This window comes from Protopterus annectens, chromosome 4.part0 (assembly GCF_019279795.1).
Source record: "Protopterus annectens isolate FY-2018-M chromosome 4.part0, PAN1.0, whole genome shotgun sequence".
NCBI lineage: Eukaryota > Metazoa > Chordata > Ceratodontiformes > Protopteridae > Protopterus > Protopterus annectens.
The window spans coordinates 1,299,375,642-1,299,401,314 of NC_056733.1; the positions used below are offsets into that span (position 1 = coordinate 1,299,375,642).

At 36.1% G+C, this 25,673-nt stretch overlaps 1 protein-coding gene across 1 annotated transcript in view; it reads right to left on the minus strand.

Moving 5' to 3' along the window:
* LOC122799847 (rap guanine nucleotide exchange factor 6-like) overlaps positions 1-25,673 on the minus strand; it is a 1,724,571-nt gene that overhangs the window by 1,445,736 nt on the left and 253,162 nt on the right. The gene's annotated exons all lie outside the window — the stretch shown is intronic.

Sequence of the window (25,673 nt, forward strand, 5' to 3'; positions counted from 1 at the left end):
AGCTTCTCCTATGACTATGATTTAATGCATTATAATGCTCCAGGTACTTGCTATAATAGAATTTTAGTCTCCTAGTGTGCCACTGCATGGAACTGCAGAAAGCAATGACCAAAACTGGAATGAAATGGTATTATCAAAGTTAAGGTCAGACAGTCAAATCTGTTCCACTCCATTCATTAGTATCTTAATGAAGTCCTAGCTCAGCAAGGTTCCCTTGGTTAATGTGTCTGTGGTATTAAAGAATAGTGGCCTGTTTTCAGATAACTATATCCAGGCCTGACCCCCTCCATCATTATTAGGGACACATCCAGAATTCTATGCCAAGGTTCTCAGGAATCTGGCAAACAAGGTAACACAATTTCTGTTAAAGTACATAAAAACATACAACTCCAGGAAGGATAGCAACCACACAAACTTATTCCTTCAATTTCTTCAGTCCCATGAGTGTAAAACAGGAACCAGTGTGTTGGCAGAATACCTGAACAAGGTTTTCAACAGATCATTAATCAGTGTTTAAGTGTCTGAGCACTGGAAGACTGTAACTGTGGTAACCTTGGATATGGGAAAGGGCAACATACAAAACATAGAAAACTACAGGTCCATTACGTTAACCAAAAAAATCATGGCAAGGAAAGTTAAGGAGAGAATCTTAATGGGATGGTTGGTTACTTTCCTAAAAGCCAACAATGTTAACTGTTTTTTTTTGTTTTGTTTTTTGCAACGGCAAAGTGTACTACAGATTTTACAGCTGTTTTAGCTCCTTGCAGCTTTTTTGTCAAAACTTTTGTGGTGGCCAGAAACTGGCTGCTGTTATGCAACACTGTGAGACTAATACTTAAGAACACTGAGGGATTGCTTAGCAACAGCCAGCCTAGTGGTGTAGAGGGAAGAAGTCTAGACTATGACCCAGGTTACACATGTTTGATTAATAGGTTGGATTCCTCGAGGAGTTGGCAGGGAGAATGGTTGCACATACTCTAGGGGAAAGACCATTCTTCAAGCTCTGGTGCAGGCAAAGGCTTGCAACAGCCACTGTGGTTGTGGGAGAGCTGAGGAGGTATGGTCGTCCTCTGGCCAGGGGTGGCTATGCCCACAGCTGGCCACTCCTCAATGACAGACCTGAATGAACCTAACATTTGTGCATATGGATCAGTGCTTTATCCCAGTAAGCAAACTGCAAATAAATAAATAAATTATGCATGCGAGGAGAAGACAGGGCTTAGGAAAAGAACTTTGGCATGTGCAAACAGCATATAGAAAGCCTTCAGATTCAGCTATACTCCACCTCCCAAATGAGAGGCTGAACTTCCCTTCCCATCATGTATGCTACTCTCTACCAGGTGAATACCAACTACCACCCATTAACTCCCTGTACCTTTTTTTTCTTTAAGGCTGTCTCACCTGGAAGGATATTACCAGAAACGGAGGATGGGAGCAAAGCTGGGTAGCACACAATCAGCCTGTGGCTGAAAAAAATGGATCCCCTCAAAAGAAAGGTGTTTAACAAAATGGTCTTTTATACATTATACAGTATATATTTTATACATTTATAAACTGGAAAGAAGGGGATGCAGCACATGGGGTAAACAGCTTTAAATGATAACTAGTCTCAAGGAATTTAAATGTCATGTGTTAAAATGTTCCAACCAGAAAGTCACTCTGGAGAGAAAGAGATCATCTTTGGTGTCTCAGACAGCACTGTGACAAACATACAAATGTTAAAGGGTCCATGACATGAATTACTTATTTGCAATGAACAAGGAAAACACTGCATTATCAAACTCTGAACTCAGCTGTCAACCTGACAATGTCACCCACTGATATATAGCTCAACTTTCCTAGACCTCTTCCCCAAGGAAGGGCTGGACTTTGTAAGGTACTATGTCAAACGTGGAAAAGCATGTGAAAAAAAATAATAATTTCAAAGTGTTATACAAGCAATAATGCCTAAAAGGATGAGTGCTACTGTGTAAATAACACAAGCCCATGGGTTTTCTGAAGCCTGATGTCACAGGCACCCTGCAGGGCATTACTGCGCTTAGAAAATGGGCTATATATTAAACAGCTTTTTTTTAATTATTACATGTATTTTTTTAAATATTTTTGATGCAATTTAGGTCCTCCACATAATGTTTCAAACTTGCTGTAGTGTATGTAACTGTTGCTGGAGGAAATATTTACATACAAAATATTATTTTAGTAAGGCTTTAATGTCTACACACACTCTCTTTCTCTAACACACACACACACATTTAGAAGCAGTCTACATTTAAAACACACAAACTCAGTTAATGTCAGCCATTAAAAAATTCATACCTGCATACCTCTCAGCTGTCCATATTTTCATAGAATGTTAACATTTTTGCTTCATTTTTTTTTGTCTGTTCCTCGTAGCATTTTTCTTTTGCTGACAAAACATTGTGGGTTGAACTCACTAATGACTTACATTTGAGTTTCAGACTTCATCTCCTTCAGAAAATACATAATAAAACAAATCTTACTATGCAACTTTCTAATTTTATAGTAGCAGTATTTAAAATCTATCCCTATTTTTGTACCTTTCTCCCACCATTACTTTAGACTTTCTCCAGATTTATTAAGCTAAAAGGATGAGAGGTATGCAATTGCAGCCACTACTTGGTTTCAATCTCTCATTCACTTCTGCTTTCATGCACGCATGTACTCACACACACAGGCAGAAACAACCACACACTTTTCCAGTTTTTTTACATTATCTACTAATTTTAATTTTACGCTCACTAAACAGCAAAAGCACTGCTTAGCAAGCATAAAATAATGGCAGCCATTGGCTTTCTTACAGTTCAAGCTTCATGGCAGCTTAATATGCTGCCACAAAATGGTAGACTTTACAGTGAGCATTAACTGTGCATTAACACCCTGCTGCAGAACATTCGTTCTCTAATCAGGGTTTAATGTACAGTTTGCTCACTCTCTAATGAAGTACAACAGATGTAATTAACTGGTTTCAAATCGAGGCAGTATCCATGAAAGCACAACTGCCTATTTATTTAAAGCACTTATGCATTTAGTTATCTCCAGGTGTAACTGTAAAAGTACTATGGAAATATTCAAACTGTTATCTGTATGTAACAACACATAAAATAAAACAGCCAGTAACACAGCAAGGCTTATTAACTGTCAGAGCGACAGGTGGATAAACTGTATCATTTAGCTACTGTTATCTCAAACTGTGAAGTCTGTCTGAGCCATCTGTCAAACTGGCAAGCAATTGGACTGTGACAGAAACCACCAAACATACCAACAGCCAAACAAAAGATGTTCATTTGCAAAAGTACATTATAAACCACGTGGGATGCAACTGTTAAAAATCTTTTCTTCCAATTCTGTACATGTACACATGAAAAAAAAATGTTTTTCCTAATTTACAGCAGCAGTGGAAATGTTAAAGATACGTACCATTTTTGTAAGATGTATTTCTAAGGATGCATCTGATTTCTACTGCATAGCTGCCTAGTCAAACACACTAACCGGGAAAAGCCGAAACGACAAACAAACTGCCTAGTCAAACACCACACCCTAATTTTCAAAGGGAATGAAAGCTGTTAAAGAATATACATTATGTACCTTCAGACTGAATTCCTTGTACATTTTTAACTAAAAGTGTTGGGGTTGAGTGTGACATTCAAGGACATTTTGAAATGTAACTGTGTCAGAGCATGTTGTATAATTGGCAGTACAACAAATGTCTGCTACAAACACTGGTTAGAAGTATTTTACCTCTAATAACCTACGATGTAGAGTAGTAAAGATTTGCAACTGTCTACAGATGTCCACATAACACTTTTGAAAAGCCAATTTTCACAGTGTGATACCTTGAATCTCCTGTAACACAGGCCCATGGGATACATGCAAATGACTCCTTAATGACATTAAGCTTCTGAATGTCCATGACTTTTACTTTTTCTTTTTAAGTCTTTATGGACAAATTCATACTGAGAAAGCCAAATGCCACTAGCTGTGGACTTGCACACTTAGGCCTTTTTCTGACCTCATCAGCACAGCATAAGTGGACAGCTTAGCTATACTCTAGAAACACAGGGTCTTTAAACCCAACTGATGTCCATACCCATTAAAGTGTCTACAAAATATCCCAACTAACAACTAGACCAAAAAGTAAAAAGGCCACACAGACAAACCAATTAGTAAAAACTATAAGAAAAATCTAGCCAAGCTAAAGTTTTCTCTGTGTGATACCTTAAAACTCCTATAATACAGGCCCATGGGATATATGCAAATGACCCCTTAAGGACATCAAGTGTTTCAGCTATATGGCTTCTGAATGTCCATGACTTTTTACTGTTTCCTTTTTAAGTCTTTATGAGCAGGTTCAGACCTGTTTATCTAGAGTCTAGCCAAAAGTCCACTTATGATGTGCTGACGAGTTCATAAGAAGGCCAAAACGTGCATGCCCACAGCTAGTAGCAGCGTGAATCTGTCTATAAAGACTTAAAAAGGAAACAGTAAAAAGTCACGGGCATTCAGAAGCCATATAGCTGAAACACTTAGTCCTTAAGGGGTCATTTGCATATATCCCATGTGCCTCTATTACAGGAGGTTTAAGATATCACACAGTGAAAACTCTAGCCAGGCAAGGTTTTTCTTATAGTTTTTACTAATTGGTTTGTCTGTGTGGCCTTTTTACTTTTTGGTCACTTTTAAAGTCTAGGATACACAGTCATAAGATTTACACCTAGCTGCAGATGTCATGCAATCAGAGCAAAAGGAAAAAGCTTTGCTCTTTTCTATTATGAAAAAACAATGTAACCATATTCAATACATGTGATCTTCTGAAGATAACACAGGAAACAACTTTCCAAAACCACACTAAAAAAATGAAGTCACTCAAAAATCAGATGTTTTGGATTGTAAACGTACATGGCCATTAAGTTCCCCAAGCCACATTTCACGTTAAATAACAAATGTAAAATATTTTTTTTTTTATTTGTGATGGCGCTTGTGTTTAAGTGACAGACTTTGAGAGCTTTGTGAGAAAAGTTTCACTTTTTTCTGAAATTATACCAACTGCTTCTAATTATACCTCATAATAATGTAACTGTATTTTCAGATATACGCTGCATATATATATATATATATATATATATATATATATATATATATATACACATTTTGTATTTGCATGTCTCTACAATACTGCATATATTGATAGATTTCTTTTTTTTGTATTCATCTGTAATACTGACAATTCCTGCAGGTACTTACAATCTACCTGCATCTATCACTCAATTGTAACTTTATGTATACCTTGCACATATTAATGCATTGTTTTTCTTTATGTGAAGCTTTTCTCCCTGGGCCTCTGCTTAAAAGGGGTAGATGTCATGCCCAATCAGACTATCACACTAAAATGCAGTAACTAAATATAAAAAAAGTTAAAAAGTTGCTCCTTCACACATATTTTACTATAAAAGTCATGTCCTCAAAAAATAGGAGACCATGTGCCTTGTTTCAAAGGGTTGCTTAACTTACAGTTTAATTTACTTTGGGGTAGGCGAGCGAGTCTTGCAGCTCAGTGAAAGTAGAATAGCAACCTCTCTCCTCCCTCTGTACAGTAGCTTTAGCTAGAATAGCACAAACACAGATAGCCATTTGCTAAACAATACAATCTCGCAATGAAAACAGACTTAGCATAAGCATTAAACTTCGCTGCCATTGAAATGGAATGAAAACTCACATTCATAGAAAATCCATCTGGCCATTAAGTTTATCTTTGGGCTGTTTTCAAAACAGACTCCCTGCACACATTTTTAGGGTCATGCATGCATGTATTCATTCTTTGATTCACCTTCCTGATTCTAGTAAATTATGCTCCTTGTATAATACCACTGCCACTTAGAAAGCGTTTTAAATTGCAGTTTAACATTCTTTTAATAAGCAATGAAATGATGTATAAAATCAATAACACTATTCATTTCAGAAAATTTCAACCATAATAGGCTAGACCTGTCATTACAATCCACCAATATCACTCAATGCACAATCTTGCAGAAGTAAAATCATCTGAATAATTCCACATTAAAGAAATATGTAACTAATGAAGAGGTTGCTACTGGCAAACAACTTTACATCTCAATGCTTCATCTACAAATTCAGTGTAAGTTGCCCTTGAATAATTGCTTATATTACAATTAAAAATGTGATAAACTGGTAATATTGCAAAAGGAAATGACTAAAACTGACAACAAGTTCATAGTTACTAGGCTTCTCGTACAAAGGAGGACACACTCAGGAGTGGAGAACCCCTAGCCTCCCTTGTAATGCACCAAATAATCGGCAATCATATGGGTACTGCAATATCAGCCCTTCATCTACATGGTGGGGGAGTAGAACCCACAGCCTTCTGCACCAAAGGCAATTATGGTACTAACACTGCTTTCAAATTCCCTGTACAACAAGGCACCACTTGTTAGTGTGTGTTTTAAATTTGTAGTTTTGTGCTTTAAATTTGTAGTTTTGAACATTTTTCCAGTAAGCAGTGAAACAATGCATTTCCCAATAATTAAATAACTGCCCATTTCAGAATATTTTAACCATAAAAGGCCACTCAAGACTTCTATCATTACAATTCATCAGTATAAGTCAGTATCCACAATCTCTGCAGAAATAAATTTCATCTATAATTCCACATTAAAGAGATGCGTAACAAATGAAGAGGCTGTTACTGGCAAGCAACTTTATATTTCAGTGTTTCATCTACAAATTCGGTGCCTGCTGCCCTTTAAGAATTAACTGCCTATGTTACATAAAACTGGTAAGCTGGTGATACTACAAAAGGGAATGACTGAGAAAACAAGTTCATAGTCACTAGACATCTTAAGCAAAGGCAGACACACTCAGGAATGCAGAACCACTACCTCACCTTAAAATGCACCAAATAATTGGCAACTAGGGTGTTACATACAGTGCCTCCATACCTCTCAACTTCTTAGCACAAGAGAGCTGGACAAAGCCTAAAATATTTGGGGGGGGGGCAAAGGCTCCAAAAGGACAGATTATAAATATTGCTCTTATAGACTTAAAAAGGTGCTAGAATAACAGCATTTATCTTAGCAGGCATTGTCTAAAGGAAATGAAGACTGAAACTCAAATGTATGACATTTAATTATTTCAGTCTTTAGGGATTTTCCAGAAAACCACACATTTTATGAGGAATAGGCCAAAAATATGAGGCAAGAATTTTGACATTCTGCAAACATCTGTACAGCAGAAAGATATGCATACTTCTCAACCTCTTAGTGCAAAAAATCTGCACAAAGCCTAAAATAACATAGATGCAATGGCTAAAAAATAGGGACAGTTTGGAGTACAGTTTGAAGTAGTGCTCTTTTTAACTTAGAAAGTTAAAAGAACAGTATTTGTATTAGCATGTATTTTGTGGAGGATGCAAAGTTTAAAACTCATATACATAATAATTTCGTGACTACAGTCCTCCCTGATTTGCCAGAAAACTACAAACTTTATGAGAAACAGACAAAAACTATAATGCTAAATCCAGACACTTGAAATGGTATGCTAAACACACACACACAAACACACACACACCCCTACTCTCACATAGCAACACACAGACACACACCTTCTCTTTCACACAGCAACTAACAACTAGTTTAAATTCCACACAGTCCTACTCTACTCTCTCATACAACACAGACATGCACTTTTCTCTCTCATACAGAGACAAACGGAACCACTAAGTTTACATTATACACACACACACACACACACACACACACACACACACACACACACACACACACGCCTAGGGCCAATTTAGAATGTCCGCTACACCTACAGCATGTCTTGGGAATATGGAAGGAAACCGGAGCACCAGGAGGAAACCCACACGAACACAGAAGGTACACGCATCTACTCTCACACATTAACACACACGCACACTCTCTCTCATGCAAACAGAACAGCTAAATTTAAATTCCATAAATATACACACACACTTCCTCTCTCATACAGAAGTGAGAGGCTTAAATTACAATTAAACACAAACACGCATACACTTACCTTCTTTCTAAACCAAATGGATCCACACGGACTTGGCGTATTTCTTAAAAGAACTGCTAGTTTAAATTACGCGCAGGCCTGAAGAATGTAATTGCGCCCACGCTGGCATCATGACACATGCATGTTGATGTTCCTCCTTAAGGTAACAGACTCGTGTACCGCAAATTTTTTTTTTTTTTTAGCTTCCGAGCCAACCTGTAGCTGTAAGTGGGAGGGAGCTCACCCCTCTCACACTATGGATCAGGCTTCCTGAACAGGGAGCTGAGCAAAAAGAATTTTATTAATTACAATAAATAAATAGTTAAAAATAGCGCCCTTTCCGAGGCTGGCCTGTATGGCGCCGTAGGCGGTCGCCTAGTTCGCCTATGCCTAAGGCCTGCCATGTTTGTACTCCTGGAAGGCATTCTTGCCGTAACACTAGAGAGAAGTGAAGTGTTCATTAAATTGTGCTTTAACCTGCACTGGATTGTGTGGATCTGGCCTTTTTTTATTGTTTTATTAATCCTCTGCACTGACTGCTAGACATTCACATACTTCATTTTCTGATAAATCACTGAAGATTAAAACTCACTGAGGTTTACAGTTAGCTAATAATGTTAGTCATTACTTTCACATATTTTGTGGTTCACAAAATGCATGTTGATGCAAAACCTGGTGTTCTGTTTACTTTTAAAGTGGGAAGTCAAACACACGCCAAAAACCAATAACTCAACAGAAGCAGGATCCAAAATGAAGTACCACAGCAAACTTTATTAATTTTTGAGCGCTTTCGTCGGCCTTAAGCCTCAGACTTCATCAGAAACACTTAAAATGCATTGTAACACACTTAAATATCCTCATAGTATGGTCACATGATATTAAAACCACACCCCCCATTAATTAACACAACTCATTCATAGAAACACAGTTCATTCATAAAAAACAGTGCCTAAAATTAAATGTGCGGAGATCTTACAATTTGAGTTTTTTCATAAAGTGCATGAATGCAATACAGAAATTAATATTAAAATATAAATATTAATATAGAACTTGAGACTCATAATAATTGTTATAGCACTTATATAACCCTTTAAAATAAGTACAATGGTTACATTATTCTTGTCAACCAGAAAAATACCATACATAAATATCTACCTAATTCAACTGATTACAAAAGTACTTTTTGAAATACATGGTACTGCTTAAAATATGCAAAACCTTTATTTATATATGAAATTCCGATTTAAGTTTTAAATAACTGATAATAGACAAGGTCTCATTAAGGCCTGGAGGACTGGTAGCATTGACACGGAGTTACCATATCAACTCCCTATACTCTAACCATATATCTTTTGGCCCAACCCTCATGTCTTTGTCGGTAACTTGCTCCAAACCTGAAAATCTAAAACAGCACCCACTGTGTTCAAAAACTTGTCTAGCTAAGGCATTAGACATATTAACTTTCCGTATATCATAAATATGACTGTAAATCCGTCTATTGAAGGCATTTTTTGTTTTTCCAATGTAAAACATACTGCAATGTTGACAAATTGCGATGTATACTAGACATTTTGTCATACAATTCATATTTTGCGTAAGTTTTACAATTCCATATCCTTCAATGTGCACAACGTCTGTTTCAAGAACATAACAACATTGTGTACAGTGTCCACATCTTCTCATACATCCACCCGCACTTTTCTATACATTCCTTTCTAAAATTTTTTAATGTTAGAACTTCTTTTATAAATAACTACTGGCCTCAGTCCCATTTCCACTTTACTTTCTTTAATATCAGTTAATATGCTCCAGTTGTTGTACATAATGTCTTTTATTTCACTAAAAACAGGACTAAATGTCAGAATCAATGCCCTGTTAAAACCTCTGTCAGTGACCCCTATGTTCAAATTACCTAACCCACCATCCAATCCAAGGTGTGCATAGCATTTGTATTTGACACATTAATACCTAATAAGGGAACAAAATACCCATCGGTTCTTTTGTTAATAACGTCCTGCAAAATAGGGTCAATAAAGACTTCGGGGTACCCTCTCCTAGTTAACATATGCTTGAGAGTGTTCATTTTGTCAATAAATTGTTTATAGTCACTGACCTTTCTTGCTATCCTCACCCCTTAACCAATTATTTTTTCTGGTGTAAGGGGTGACAACTTTCGAAATGTAGCAAGGTGTTCGAAAAAGTAGGCTTTCTGTATATTGTTGAGTTGAACCCTTTTTTAACCTGGTCCTTATTCATTTTAATATCTAAGAAATGTATTGTATCCTTGGTGGATTCCATAGTAAAGGACAAATCTCAAAGGGGGATCAACAATGTTTTTGTGAATTTTCGGGATACCGAAAATAGTCGGTATCTGGGGTGATTTTTGTTGCAGAAAGCTAAACTCGCTTATAGTGATCTGTCCATCTAATAACAAATCATTCAAAATGACATCTATGTGCCTGTAAACTATGTTCAATTCATTCAGTGATGTTTGTTCATAACTGTCACTAAAAAGGTGCTCATAAATTTTTTCTAAATAAGACCTTTTTTCCATTACCACAATGCCCCCTCCCTTGTCAGGTTTCATTAACCTAATACTCATATTATCACAAATATTTTTTAAAAGGTCACTTTCTTCATAAGAAAGGTTAGTTGTACAGTCTTTATTCTTGTATTTAATAATGACTTGATTACTACATAAGTTTTCAAAGATCTGTAACAATGGATGTAGTGGGGGGTTAAATGTGCTTAGTTTTTTGCATTGTGGTGCTTGTGTACTGTTGATCTCATAGTCAAAGTGAATACACAAATTAATTTTCCTAACAAACATTTTAATCTCCAAAAGGATTTTTTCCACCACTGGAACCTTAGCAAGAACATAGTTAAGCCCTTTTTGAAATAATTCTGCCCATTTATTGTCTGCAGTTGCATTACTTAAGTTGAATATTTTAAAATCACCCTCATTACTTGTAACTATGTGTGTTTCCATTTGGGTGGCAGAATCTATTACAACCTGTTGTTCCCTTTCCCTCGTCTCCTGTAGGGGCGACCCCTTTTGGAAAATGTTTTCCTGAAGTTCCCATTGCTCTCGACGTCGCTGCCCTTGGCAAATTACCTCATTCGATTCTGGAGGCGTTCTGACCTCCTCAATGGCATGTCTAAAGGGACTGCATCATCACCATTCTCATTTACATCATCATCACTCAAATCCTGATCAGCATACTCATTTTGATACATATTTTCTCTGTCGCTAACCTGCTGAATTCTACTAAATCCACTTGGTGTGGTATAAACCTTCCCAGATTCATAATTTTTTTTATCCCTTGCTAACTTTTTACTTTTTTTGTTAACCAAGTCCTCCACATATTTATCAGTGTTAACAAACATAGCCCTATATTTATCAAACTTTTGCAGAAATCCTAAGTCATTTTTGAGCATTACATCACATTCATCAACTGCCAATCATTAGCGGACCGGAGTTCCGCTGTGGCAGCCCCTAACTGGGAAAAGCCAAAAGACACAACATCACATTCATCTACAGTTTTTTGGATAGAAACCATTTTCCTGTCATTTTCCCTCATAATACATTCAACAAGCTCACAACCATGTCTATTGAACATTGAAACAAGTTCTTTGTAAAAGTCAGTGCCTTGAACTGTACCTGAGGGAAATCTCCATGTCCTTAAACCTTTGGGTACTTGCTCCCTCTGCAAGCATTCACGTAAATAGTTGTTCTCAACCTGCAATTTACGAAATTTTATAATTTCCTTTTCTAGGTGTTCAAGTTGTTCGTCGACAGTTTCAACGTAATTGTTGACATTTCTGTTGTCACAAAAATCTTTGAATTCACTGGATAATCCAGCATTCATCCACTCCGAAAGTGAAAAAGACACTACACCATTCCCGACGTCAGTCACCACATTAGCACCTCCTGCTGCCTCTCCTCATCCAATCACAGTCATTGTAGATGCAAAAGAGGCAGAAACGGGACTGCCTTGTGCTGGTGGGATGGAACTTGCAATACTATCTTGTGACCAGCCTCTCAAGCTGCTCGCTTGTCCAAAAGTAGTAGGTAGGGCAGATAAATTCCTTCCCATGTCCATTATCTGCTCAGACAGCACCTGAATTAAGGCTGCCAGGCTCCTTATAGAACTATTAAGTTCTCGAATGGAACCTGCTGGGATATCTCCATTGTCAGGAACCAGCTCCATAGCACATTTATTTATTTATTTAACATTTGTTGACTGGGAAAGTACACATTAATTAACACACAGTAATTAACACAATTCATTCATAAAGAAACACAGTTCATTTGTAAAAAACAGTGCCTAAAATTAAATGTGCAGAGTTCTTACAATTTGAGCTTTTTCATAAAGTGCATGTATGCAATACATAAATTAATATTAAAATATAAATATTAACATAGAACTTGAGACTCATGTGTTTCTTTATGAATGAATTGTGTTAATTAATGGAGTGTGTGGTTTTAATATCATGTGACTATACTATGAGGATATTTAAGTGTGTTACAACGCATTTTAAGTGTTTCTGATGAAGTCTGAGGCTTAAGGCTGACGAAAGCACTCAAAAATTAATAAAGTTTGCTGTGGTACTTTGTTTTGGATCCTGCTTCTGTTGAGTTATTTACTTTTAAAGTGATTTAGAGAAGTCTGTCTCCAGTTTTGTAAAACATCTCAGATTTCGCATGCCCTGTCCCTTGTTAGTATCTGTTTTCTGGTAAATCACTAAGGATTACAGTTAGTCAGTAATGCTACTTGTTACAGTATCACAGTTTTTATTTCTCAGAAAATGCATGCCCATGCAATACTTATTGTTCTATTAACCCATTAATTGACTTGGAGCTGTCTGGCACTTAATGCTGTATTAATATTAATGCACTGCTTCCTGAGGAGGACAGGGTTTGAACCCTTTCACTTCCAGTTGCTTATTGTGTGAGGTTAATCAAGCTGTAATTGATGGCCTCATCTGTGTGTGTCTATATAAATACTTAGTTCCTGCATCCTACTGTTCCACTTGTAGCTTATGAATTAGCATAAGGGGTTAATGTTGCTGTATTATGTGTCAGGGATGTGGGGCTCAAATCCTTCCCCTTCCTTTTTAATTTAGTCCATCAGTTTATATAGAAGATGATTAATTCAGCCCTCCTTTACCTACTGTGGAACCCTGAGCAAGTCACTTAACCAGACAGTGCTTTGGGGCAACCGGAAATTTGAGCTGGGTTCTTCACTGCTCACCTTGACTGCAAGCCTAGTAATTACCTACGAACCAGAGTAGTTATGGTGTAAAAGAAGAAAACTGATTGTAGGAAATAAGACCATCATCACATCAGTCACGTTCTTACATGTTCATAGGTTCAACAGGTAAGTTCTAGGCTACCTGCTCTTGCAGGCCATTTTAAGCTTAGCCAGTTTCCCTTTTTGTGCTCAAAATAAATCTGTTCTATTTGGTTACAGATTGGTCTTACCCAGCCCATAGTCAATAACTATATATTACTCCTAATGACAATAACTGGGATCATTCTTTGGTTATGATTCTTGATTTTTTTGTTCTGTTGAATGTTGAAAGTATGTTTATTATTTAGCTTGAATAAACTAGACAGCATGAAGTCTATGACGTTTAAAGTTTTTATATTTTAACTGTGAATACATTTATAATTTAGCTTGTTTTTGCAGGCATGAAGATGTAACATGCATTGTATTTGGGCTACCACTTAATGTTGATGAATAAAGCTATGAGCTGTTAAAGATCTGCTTCCTGTAGTATGACTCAATTTCCTCAGTCTTCAGTTATTTTCTTTGTTAATCTGACAAAGTTACTTCACCAGACAGTACTCCTGGGTTATCCCAGGATGTTAGCAAATGCATTACATATTTGTATTTTAAATTCCTGTACCTGTCACATAGCTATTAATTAGTGCTTCTCTGTATGTTACTTTTTTATGAATCCCATCAAATCTAATTTAATGAGTTGCTAGATGCATTTTCACTAAATGTGAGTTGCAAGGGAAGATATGTTTACGGTTCCTTGTGCTAAGCCTGTTTTAAGCCCGGTGTAAGTGTTTTGCTTAGAAAATGCCTGTCAGTGTTTTTGCTGTAAAACTTGAAATAAAAGTTTTAAATGAAAATCAAACCTCTGTGATAACTGTAAAAGTAAAGAAACAAATAGTATGTACACTGGCAGGCTTGCACTGTGTTTTATGGTAGTTGGGGAGAGACAGACAAGAAATGGGATATTACTAAGACTGGCGCATGCTGTAACAATGCATTATTACCAGCCATTCAGCTTGGTCAGATCTGTACTGACTGATGTAAGTGAGGATAGCTACTCTTGATGACAGGGAAGACATAGGGAGTCAAAAATGAGATGTAGGTGTTCTGCAAGCATGTACGCTCCTTAGCAATAAAAAACAGGATGTTGTGTGCAGCAATGTTTCTGATTTTTGTATGAATTATGGGTTATTAAGCAAAAGCTGTTACTGCAGCTGTATTATTTTTAATTGGTTTGCTTTAATCATTGCCCTAAAGAATTAAGTAATTCATTAAAAGACATGGATTGTGTGATATAGTCTACACATGTTGCACTTTAGTAGTATATTTTTGCAGCATCTTTTTTTACAGCCTCCAGCAATAGCAGAGGACTTGACATTTGTCAGATCCAGTCACCTTCACACAGCTTTAGGTGCCTTCCATGTTGTCCAACTGCCAGGAGCTTACATGGAGCTCCATATAAAAGGCAGCTGGGGTGCAAAACGTTTCAGAGCATTTTTTGCCTAGAAGGGAGGCAAGATCCTGAAAAACTATTGCATAGGAAACAAAGCCAACAATAAACTATATACAAAAAGGGATGAAACCAAAATCACATTCTGGCAACAAGAAAATGAAAACCAGACAGAAAAAGGGGTCTTGAGGGAGGGATGGCTATTGCAACGATCTATTAGAACATCTACTGTTATGATAAATATACTTACACAACTATACTATTTTCAAAATGCAGATAGTCTTAGCAACACCCTAAGCTATACGGGTAGATTATTATACCTTAATGAAGTTAAGACCCTTCATCTGCCCCTTCCACTGACATCAAGGAAACTGTATCTCCCATGCCCTCCAAAGACATCTATACAGTTACAGAGGATGTGGCTAACCCTGGTCTTTGATGGCCTGGAAAGCTACTCCAACAGGAATGGGGAAAAAGATGGGTGTTCTGTGAAACAACAAGTGACCACAGCGGAGTCATCCATCAGTGGCTGAGGCAAATGTGGAGCTGGTTTGACCCTAAAAGACTCCTTAATATGTTTCCTCTTTTTGCATGCAGAGAAAAATGCAACCACAAAGACCGAAGGCTTGCTCTATCAGTAAGACGAAGAACAGCTGACAAAAGTGGGTAGTGGAGCCTATGCGAGTCATTTAACTGAATGAAAGAGAACAAATGGTTATGAGATAACTTACAGTTCCCCCACAATCATAATATCCTCTTCCCAACACACAAAGCTTAACATTAAAAATTATTTTTAGTCTAAATAAAACTTTTCCTCACAAGAAGTTTAGACAAGCATCCACATTAAAATTCCCTTCAAGTATGCACAGGTAATCCCATCACTTTGTTTAATGGCAAAATGTATTTTTTTGACAGAAAAACAAGATTGCCTCATAAGATGAGAATAAAATAAAACATTTCCCCAATGGGGACTCATTTGACCAACTCTTGAAGGGTCACTACTAGCCAAATGACAGATTTACAGATCCCACTAAAGAAACATATATTTCAGTTACAAAAAAGTTCTGAAGCTTTTTGCACTCCAGCTGCCTTTTATAACAGCTCTACGTGAGCTCCTGGTAGTTGGAGTGCATGGAAGACAACCAAAGCTCTCTGAAATTTGCTGGTGCAGTGGGGGGTAAAACCCATATAATTTATGGGTAAAACCCATATAACTTAAGACACTGCAACAGTGATCTATGTTTTGAGCATATAACATTATGTAGGCTACTATACCGCCCAACATGTGAAGGATAACAGAAGTTAGGGAAATGCTGTTCTTTAGGACCTACTGTACTGTAGCCACAGGGACTTGTCATATCGAGATGACAGCCAATAAAGATTAAAGACTGAATGGGTTTCAAGTTACCCAAACACCAACACAAGTGGAATTAAGTATTCTCTTGCAAATCTCAAAGGAGTGCTTTGTGTTTGTAGTTAGAAGCCAGTTATCTAGGTAGCGGAATGTGCATAACCTGTACAGCCTGAGGTGTGCTGTGACTGCAAGACCTACATTTGGTAAACACTTGGAGAGAGCTGTGGTGAGACCAAAATGCAAAGTTTAGCACTGCTGATGACTGTCTCTCAAATGAAAGTGTAGAAACCTTCTAGAGAGCCTTGCAATCTTGATGTGGTAGTAAAGATCTATCACGCACATCCAATTGAATCATAAGCATTTGTATTTTTGTCTTTTTTACATGCAGATTTAGGTCGCTATGGTCTAGAATGGGCTTGAGGTTCTTGTTTTTCTTTGGCACTAAAAAGGATCTTGAGTAAATTCTGAATCTTCTCTGGTCTGGTGGGACTTCCTGTTTTTGAAGAGATTGTAAAATATCTTAAGCTACAGACCTTTTTTGAAGAGTGGACCGTCTGGAAGGGCCTTTATTATTCGTTTGGGGGGGGGCAGAAATAAATGAAATGATGTAGCCTCTGGATATTATTTGCTTCATCTGGGAATCATCTGTTACAACTGATCAATTTTCTGGGTGAAGGGAGAAACTTCCCATGACTGCCTCCAGAGGGGAGAAATCAGACAAGTTTTTCAGGAGCTCTGAAAGGGTTTCACTGAAAAGGGGTATCTAAACAGTATAGATGTTTGAATGATTACTACTGCAGTAGCCATAGCTATATGGGTTAAATCCTGCCAAGGATATAACATCTGGCCAGCTCCAGGGCACCTTTCCATTTGACTAGACTGTCAACCAGCTCAAGCTTAGCTGGCTGAAAAACAAGTTTGGGCATGAAGCCCCTCAGTGCTTTCCTGCCAGCAGATAGAGGGGATGCTAAGCTCTGAAATGACAGTACTAGGAACAACAAATAATAACTGTCCATGTCCACACCCTGGCATAAAAAAAATGACATCAAAAACAAGGGGATTGGAAGGAATGAGTGGCTACTGCAGCAGTAATCATCTGAACATCTACTGTTATGGTAAATTCAACTTATACAACTGTACAATGTTCATCATATTGATAACTGTTGCAGTAGCCTTAGCTATATGTGTAGATTATCTTAGCTAACTATATTTGGAAGATGGAAGCATAAGAGTCCTGGAGCCCATGGAGACAGGTCCTAGCAAAGCCTTATATGGAACTAGAGAAGGAATCAAGCTTATAGTGCCTTATAAAATTATGTACAGAGAAACAAGTAGCAGCCTACAGAATACTTCCAGAATCCAACCCTTTCCCAAAAGGCCATAGCTGAAGCCAAAATCCTTGTACAGTAGCATTGACCCTGCCTGGAATAGTTATTTTATGGTGAGTATAGCAAAAAGTAATAGCCTTAGACAACCATTTGGAAGTAGCTTGTTTTTACATAGATTGACCCTTTTTCTTACCTTCACAAGAAATTAACAAACTGATCAGAAGATCTAAAAGATTTAGTTCTGTCATGATAGTACCTAAGTTGTCTGTAAACATCCAAGCTATAAAGTATCCTTTCTCCCTCATTTTTAGGTTCAGGAAAGAAAATGGGGAGGTGGATAGTTTGGCTTAAAGTAAACCTGGATACCACTTTAGGTATAAAAGAAGAATTAGTTCTCAAAGAAACCCTGTCCCTGTGGAAAATGAGACAGGATTGACTAACCATAAGAGTTTGTGACTCAAGATACCCTTCCTGCAGTGGTCAGAGTAATCACTAAAACTGTTTTCCATGTTAAGAACCTCAAGCCAGCCAGATTGGCTGGTTTACATGGAGCAAGTATTAGATTCACTAACACAAAATTAAGATGCCAAGGAGAGGCCACTGGTTTTCTTGGAGGCCTCTTATGCAAACCCCTTTCAAGAACATTTTAACATGAGACTGCCTTGGAAGAGGATGAGCCATAGGCAGACATGCTGAAAAGGCCAATAAATGAACCCTGATAGAGGAATAAGCAAGACCAAAGAATAGTAACTTACACAAAAAACAGAGAACAACTATACCTAAATGAATGCTCGTTATGTCGTTGGCACCAACTAGCAAACCTTTTCCCTTTTTAATATATGACTTTCTAGTAGCATACTTTCTCTTATCCATTAGTACTTGCTGCATGTCCTCAGTAAACAAATGCCTATAAGGAATTAAGTCCTTATCATCCAGGAAGTCAAGTGAAGATGATTGATATTGGGGTATATCAAACACCCCTGTTCTTGTTTAAGTTAATGCAGTCTGTGAGGAAGCTTGTGGTAATTGCCCCTGGCCATTTCCAAAAGAAAGGAGAACCATGGTTGCCTGGGCCAAAAAGGAGTAACCACAATGATCTTGGGGGAATTCCTTCTGAACCCTCAAAAGTATTCTGGATATTGGTGGAAAGGGTCAAAAAGCACAGAGAAACATTCCTATTTAAAGAAAAATAAATGACTTCTGTCTTTCAGGCCTTCTTGAATGAAGTCCTGGAACAGACTCATGCCAGTTGATTGTTCAGAGAGCAGGCAAAGAGGTCTATTTGAAGAACTCCCCATAGACAGATCGAATCTTGAAAGACCCTCAATTTAGTTTCCATTCATAAGCATCTGCCTTAGTCCTGCTCAGTTTGTCTGCCACGGATGGGCACATCATTCTGACATAACAGGGAAACCTTCCCTGTTCCTTGTCCCACGGCCAATAAGAGTGGCTCTTCTTTGCCACTGAAGGGCCCCCAGCACTCACAGATGACATGGCTTACTCACAGTCCATAGTGGCTGTAGGTGCTATACCAGAGCTATCAGGGTAAAAGATGAGTGGCCTAAGGTACAACAAATGGCTGTAGCACCTGAGGCAAATCGCTAGCCTGCTATGGTGGCAAAGGCTGTTTGCTTATTATTATTATTTTTTTTTTTTTGTGGCTAGAAGGACTGACCATAGGACTGGTAGTTTGTTCCATGGTTAAGCCAAAAATGGTGACTCTTTTCCAGGAAAGACAAGCAGCAATTAAATTGCCAGTAAACATGACCAGTCCATAAAAGTTACTTTTTTGACAGGAAAAAAAAAAACACAGTAAAAAGCACTTTAAAATACTATGCCAGCCCCACACAAGAAAAATAAACACAATTTCTCCACAGAAAAAAAAAAAACATTCAGTTTCTTTACACTACTTATAAACTGACAAAAAAACAAGTGCTCCATTTAAAAGTATGTTACAGTCTCAAGAATTAAAAAAATACAGTCCTAGCTTTAAAATAATTTTCCTGAAGAGGAAAGTAATAAAACATTAACAAAATTAAGAAAATGGAAGTTTTTTCCCCCAAATGGAACTTCTCTGCCCAGCAAAGGAAATCACAAGCTGATCATCATTCCTTGAAAGCCTCAGAGGTACACACTCGTCGGGGTAGTAAGGCTCAGAAGGGCTTTGTACCCAAACTTGTCTTTCAGTCAGTTCAGCACAAGCTGCTTGACAGTTTGGGAGGGTGGAAGGTGCTCTGATGGTTTGGAAGCTTACCGGCTGTTATTTTCATGGCAGGATATAACCCATATAGCTAAGGCTACTGCAGCAGTCAGCAATATAATGAACATCCTTGGTTCTGTGGACCCCATTTATCCCTGGGGATAAAACATCCACTAAAACATTTAATGTTTAATTAATGTTAATTGAACATTTATAAATCTATTAAAATTTCCCATTCTCACAGAAAGGGTCCTATCCAAAGATGAGTCACATAAAGAACACTGCGATTTCTTAAACCAGAAACCCTTGCTACTGCTATGATTTCTGGAACATTTTATTATTTTATTTATCCCTTGTTGACTATATTATCCCCACTGGGCTACTGGCCTCTTTTCAAGGGAGTCCAGAGGTGGGTTCATACTACTAATTTGTCCATTTGTCCAGGGCACCAGAGAATTTTCACTACTCGTCACTGTTGTGAGTGGACCCATTTTGGAGTAGCAGTTCCTGTTTCCATTCAAGGCGCAGAAGGGGCCCAGAGAAACAGGAAGGCAGATGGAGAGAGAAAGAGATGATGGAGTGGTGAAAGTAATAAAGAATAAAGCAAATATCGAGAGCAGAGAATGTGTGCAAGATTCTAAGGAAATTTGTCAAAGAAATCTGTTTGATGGAGATGAGTCTGCAAATGATGGATGTATAGTTACAACCCTCCAGTTGGGAAGGCTGTGGGAAGATTTACTTAAAGAAATGGTAGTGCACAGTGAGCCAGGAAATGAAGATGTTTCCTGTGATGACATTATGGAGAAAATACAAAAGGAGGATGCAGAGACAATCCTGAAGAATAGGGGGTGACATGGAAAAGAAACATAATGCAGAGAAAGTAAAAGAAGGCAAAAGTAGAGAAGTAGAAAAGCAGAAGAAAATGAAAAATGTAAGTAAGTGGTAAGGATTTAAAGTACAGAAGAAAATGAACAGGTATGAAGAGTGGGGTAATTTAATAGCTCATTTGGGTGTAAAAGCACATGAAGTAACAGCATTTATTCTCATTAATAAAAAGACATTTTGTGACATAATGTTTGAGATTGTTTTTTCAATGATAAATTTTCTTGGAGAATATAAAAAAAGAAAGACTGTAGCCCATGGAATCTTTATGTGATAAAAGCATTTAACAAAGAAACAAAAAAGACAATTCATGCAAAATTTCAAACAGAGGTAGAAAGTCATACTTTGAAAGGACATTGGAAAGCTTTACATCAAGAAGTACTTGACATTGCAAAAGTTAATGACAAAAGGGGTTTATGGACTGGTGGCTGGGATTGTAATAGTGTGTTTAAAACAGAACGAGAAACAATATACATATACCAAGCATGACAAATGTGGAGGGGAATAGGGGTGTTGTAAAATACTGTGAACGACCCAAAACATGATTTTTTTTTGTGGAAAAGAACATCTGACAAGTAACTGTGACAAAAGAAAATGTTATATTTGTGGAGAAATGGGACATGATACAAAAAATGTGAATTGAAATGTTACAGATGTAACCAAATTCGATATTTATGGATGGATTGCAAACAGGAAAATAAGAGTAAGGAAAAATAAAAATAAAAAGAAGAAAATGAACAAAAGAGAAGAACTTTTAGAAGTAGTAGAAATAGAAGAAACATTAGTTAAATAATAAATAGGACAAAGGAGAAAGTTCTGAAATAAGTGATGAAGAAGACATAAATTGGGAGGTAGTAAACGGAAAAAAAGAATTCTGTAGGTAAAAGACAGCAAAAAAAATTAAAGGGATAAGTATAAAAGAAAAAAAGAAAAAAAAGAAAGAAAATGGATAAAAAAGAATATATATATATATATATATATATATATATATATATATATATAGCTAAAGATTGAGGTTTGGGATAATGGTTAAAGTGTCTGACTCATAGACCCAAGGTACAGTGTTTAATTCTCACTTTTGGGAAGGAAATTGGCTAAGCTCAGAATGGCCTATTAAGAAAGCTAGCCCAGTAATTAGCTATGAACTTATGAAACAATTAATCAATGGGAAAATGAAAACTTTAGAGTGCTTTCTGTAAATACGAATAGTATTAATATATAGTAAGAAGAATAAGAAATTTTGGAGTGGTATAATACGTGATGTAGATGTAATTATATTAGAATATACAAGATTACAAAGAAAGAAACGATGGGGAAGAAAGATAATGTAGAATTTGGGAAATGAGAGATGTTCTGTAATAGCCATATTCTGTAGAAATACAGTGATGATGATAGATGAAACATTAGCAAAAATGGGAAGAATAGCCACTATATATTTAAAATGGAAAGAACAAATACATATAATTATAACGTTATATGCTTATACTCATTGTAAAGAAAAAGGAAGCTTATTTCATTAGATTTTAGACTACATAGCAATAAATATGAATTTTATAATAACAGGAGACTTTAACTGTTATTTAAAAGGCAGGCAAGTGTAAAAAGAAAGGAAATGACATAAGAAAGATGTTAGAAGTTATAAGATGTGATAAGTTAAATCTTTGGGAGAAAACCTCATGGACATACAAAAGCAGTTGTAGGAGAAGAGGAGGCAGCTGAAACAGGATTTTTTATCATCTTTCAATATGGCTAGAGATAAAGGAAAACAAGGAATATATAAAAACAGGCAAGGGCTTAAAAAGGATAAATGAAAAAGCATAGAATTAAGAAAGAAAGATATTAGTAATGCAGTTATGCGAAGATCAAATTACTATCAGAACATTTCATAAAAAATGCCTAAATGGCAGATGATATTTAAGGAAAATATAAAAATGTTTTTTACAGTGGCAATATAATGTGAAAATAGCAGAGAAAGGGAAATATAAAAGAAAATATAACAAATGCATTGGAAGGTTTAGAACATAATGGCAGAAAGTACTTTGACAAAGTAAAAAAGTTGTATGAAAGAAATCAAGAAAAATACAAGAATTGCTATATAAGCAAAAATATTTCTTACAAGGAAATAGAGAAGTAGTACTGAATTATATAAACAGATTAGTAAAGGAAGATGGTAGTGTAATGAGAATAATAAAATATTATTAATACTGTAGTACAAGATGTATAAGAAATGTTTAAAGAAAAAAGAACATAGTAAAAAAACATGGAAAGTAAAACAGTTAAAAGAGAAAAGAGTTGGAAAAGAAGATTTATTTAAATGAGCTAGATAAAATATTATGACAAATATATATAGAATTGGCTGCAGGACCAGATGGAATAGGGTATAAAATGTATAAATATTTAAGGGACAGGCAAAAAAAAATATTTTTCAATGAATGGTAAAATGAAGGTTTTATGTATAAGGAATTAGGCAGTTGAATATTTAAGTTCATATGGAAGAAGGAAGACAGAAGACAATTAAAAAAACTGGAGACCGATAGTATCGAATAATAATGATTATACAATCTTTATGAAAATAATACAAAAGAAATTTGAAACTAAAATGGAAAACATTATGGAAGATAACATATAAAGTATAAAGGGGAAAGATTGTCAAGAATTATTAATGACAGTAAGAGAAATTGTGGATGATATTATGACAGAAAAGAAGAAGCAAAAATCATGACAGGAAACCTTAATAAGGCATTTGCCACAATTGCTCATGAAATTTTATGGGTAATAATAAAAGAATATAAGTAAGAACATTAGAAAATTATGTATGTCAGAATACAGTAATAATAAAGTAAAATTATTATAAGTGGGTGGTTAAGCCACAAGGTACATATGAAGAGTGGGATGCACAATGAGTTGTATACTTTTTGCATTAGTTATTAATGTAATAGTATGTGAAATAAACTAAAAAATTAAGGAGGCAGGGTATATAACACCTGAAGGATTAAGAATTCCAGTTCTATTAACATATGCAGATGACATTACAATAACTGCAGGAAAAAAATAACAAAACTTGGACAAAGAGGTAATAATTTGCACGAGTGATTGTCTAGAGATGATATGGATGGCTTTAAATAAAAAGAAAAGTAAAAGCATAGGTGCTATAGTAAAGATAAGGGCATATATTTTACAATGAATGAAATTTCTTCTTTAGGTATAAAATTTGGGAATAAAGATGCAAGCAGAATTCAATGGGGAAGACAAGAGAAGAAATAAAACATGCATGTCTTTTCTGGAGAACATATAAATTATCATTCAGAAACGAGGCTTACCTGATAAATTTAGTACTAATGTAAAAATAGCATAATTAGCAAGTATATTTATTGTGCTACCAGTATTTGAAAAGGAATTACTGCAGATATGTTTTTCATTAATATGGGGTTCTAGATTAAACCAACTAAAAAGAAGAGTTTTGTATGTAAATAACGAATAAAGAGGTTTAGTGTTAATTAACCCAGTGGCTGCTGTTTCATTAAATTTGTACAAAGTGTTAAATTAAATAAATGAAAAAGTTGAGGTATTAACTGTATAAATATGATAACTGTTGAAGTATGGTAAAACAGAATAAAAAGAGAAAAGGAGTGTATAAATGAAATAAAATATTACCAAGAAAAATATTTTTGTCGAAAATAAAAATTGAGAAATAGGAAGTATGGTATAAGAATGCCATGATAAAACATTATTAAGTAAAACATGGAAAAATATAATAGATGAAACAAATAAAGCTATAAAAATAAGAAGCAAATGGTGTAATCAGAAAGTAGAGTGTCAAGATTTTTTGTGGAGAGTGGTAACAAATAAATTGCCATTAAAAGGAAATATGCCATATAAGAAGAAAAGTGATAGAATATGTTAGATTGTCAAGAAAAAGAAACTACAGAACATCCAGTTTTGAAATGTAAAAGAGTAAAAAGTTATGGGGAAAACAAGGTAATGAAGTTTTTTTTAAATATAAAAGAAATGGATAAAATAAATATTGATATGACTAAATATGGATATTATAAGAATAAAAGTAAAGAAAAAGTTAAAATAATAGATGGAAAGTTATTTATGTTATATGGGTTATATGGAATGAAAAACTACATGAAATTCTGTTTAATGGCACATGTATTTTAGCAACAATATTAAATAAAATCCGATAGATGGTGGTTATAGAAAAGGGAGTGGGGGGGTCTAATAGGGTTGAAAATTTAGCATGATTGTGTAAACAGATTTGTGTATCTATATATTTGTACACTTGTAATTATTTGTAATATGTAAACATTTTGTAAACAAGAGTTATTTTTGTATGTAAATAAAGGACCCTTATTCTTTTTGATAGGTGCTGTGGGATCTTTTAGTTCCATCTGAATTACTACCAATTCAATCAGCTGGGACCTCAGTTAAGTGTCTTATCTGAAGGGTGACACACTCAGGAGTGCAGCACCCTCTTATTCTGCACTACACTGTCAGCCATCCATATGCCTAGTACATACAGAGAACTCACAGCCTTCTGCACCAAAGGCAAGTGTGTTACCTGTTGTGCCATTGACACCGCAAGGATTGTTACATGGATAGAAAAGTGAATGCCAATAGCAGACAGCATTTCGTTCCTGCTCACTCTTTGTTAAAGTATTGTTTACCTTGGGAGAAAACAGGGACAACCTGTCATAATTGGCATTTAGAAAGAACATCTTAAAGTTGTCCACAAAATCACAGTCTCAGCCAGGTATGCTGGTTCACTGCTGTGCTGGTGCCAGCTGCCCTCACAGCAGCATCAGTTACATTAGATTTTAGCCTCATGATCAGGTTGGTAATACACAACAAGGTCAATAATCAAGCTTCCATTATCTTCCTTGTGTCAAGTGTTGACAGTCTCCAAATGGAATCTAAAGTCTGCTTGCAAGATGCATAGTTTAACACCCTCAGAAGAAAGACTCCCTAGGTGTAACACCACTTTCTAACATGGTCTATTTTCTTGGATTCCCTAATAGGAGGAAGGACCATAGACTTTTCTTCTCATAACTCTTTCTTTGTGGTTGCTGCAACCACTACAGAACCTATCAGGAGTACCTTAGTCCAATAAGGA